This window comes from Egretta garzetta, unplaced genomic scaffold, assembly GCF_000687185.1.
Source record: "Egretta garzetta isolate BGI_Z169 unplaced genomic scaffold, ASM68718v1 scaffold215, whole genome shotgun sequence".
NCBI classification, from domain to species: Eukaryota; Metazoa; Chordata; class Aves; order Pelecaniformes; family Ardeidae; genus Egretta; species Egretta garzetta.
Window position 1 is genome coordinate 797,783 of NW_009259719.1, and position 1,389 is coordinate 799,171.

Sequence of the window (1,389 nt, forward strand, 5' to 3'; positions counted from 1 at the left end):
TTGCTTGTAGTTGGGATCACCAGGCACACGGTGTCCTCCTAACTCCGTTTTGCTCCAGTGCTGCAGCGTTTGTCGGTGCGAGGGGGTCGGCCCAGGCCGGCGGCTGCTGGTGCTGCTGGTGGTGCTGGTGCTCATGGTGCTGCTCGGCTGTGGCATGGGCAAAGTGGCGTTTCCAGGCTCGAAAAGCTCCAGCCCACTTTGCTTCAGAAATACAAAGTGGCCATTTTCTGTTTGCATGGCCAGGTTTTGCTTGAGAAAGCAGTATTTAGGCTGCAGGAGAGCCAAGGGTATGACCTAAATGGGTTGGATTGTGGCTGTTGGTTGGGGTGTTTTTTTAGAAAAAGCTGAAAGGTGGCTATTTCCAAAGGTCCTACATGACCCAGAGGATTGCCCTTAGCAGACCACGGCTGAGGCTGGGGGGCTGCATTCACTCCATACTCTGTGGCTTTGCGGTTGTTTGGGGCAATGGGTGATGTCTGACGGGGATGCCGGCGGACAGGCTGCCGATCAAACAGCCATCGCAACCAGGACCGTCCCCAAATCGCCACCGTTGCAGGAAAGGTTAGAAACAGCTGGCTAAAAGCCAAAGCCCAGAGCATGCCGCTCCCTCGCTTTCACACCAAAGAGAGCCCAAAGGGGCTCCCAGCCAGCCAGATGTTGCCTAAACACCCACAGACAGCACCACGGGGAGACAGCCTGTGTACCTGCCCTTGCCATCAGCTTTTAAGAGCTACCTGAAGAGAACAGTATTTAGGAAAAGAAAAAAAAAAAAAAAGAAATCCATCCAAAAATCCATCCCTTTGTGACTCTGACTCTGACCCCAAGTTATGATTCATGACCAAAAGCAATGAAAAGAGCTTGTGGTGCCTTGAACAATGATTTTTCCAAGCAGAGGCAGTGCTAAGCGGGGAATGCGAGACTCCTGAGAAAGCTGGAGGAATGCGCTCCGAGCCTGAATGCTGCAGATGAAATTTGTTGCATCATATAATCTGGTTTTATGCTTTGAGTTTCAGCTAGATGGGGAGATACTAAGACAGCACGAGAAAGGCCATTTCCACGAGATCTCCAGTCCAGATTGGGAGAATCAGTCAGCCTGCCAGGATCACTGGTGGTTTTATTTACTTTTCTTTTTCATTGCTTTGCTAAAACCCATCTCCAAATGGAGCAACCAAGGAGGGAGCGTCAGCATTTAGGTGCCAATCAGAGGCAGAGAGGGAGAAGGTTAAGCTAGAACAGCCGAAAGCTGTTAGATGAAAACATTATTTTTTAAAAGAGCCTGAGAGCAGTGGGGTTTTATAAAGCCTCCCATAGTATTGCACTGAGTCAAGTGTTCGCAGCCGAGCCAGCAGACACACTCTGCAGCTTTAATTAGTGGCGTGTTCATTTACA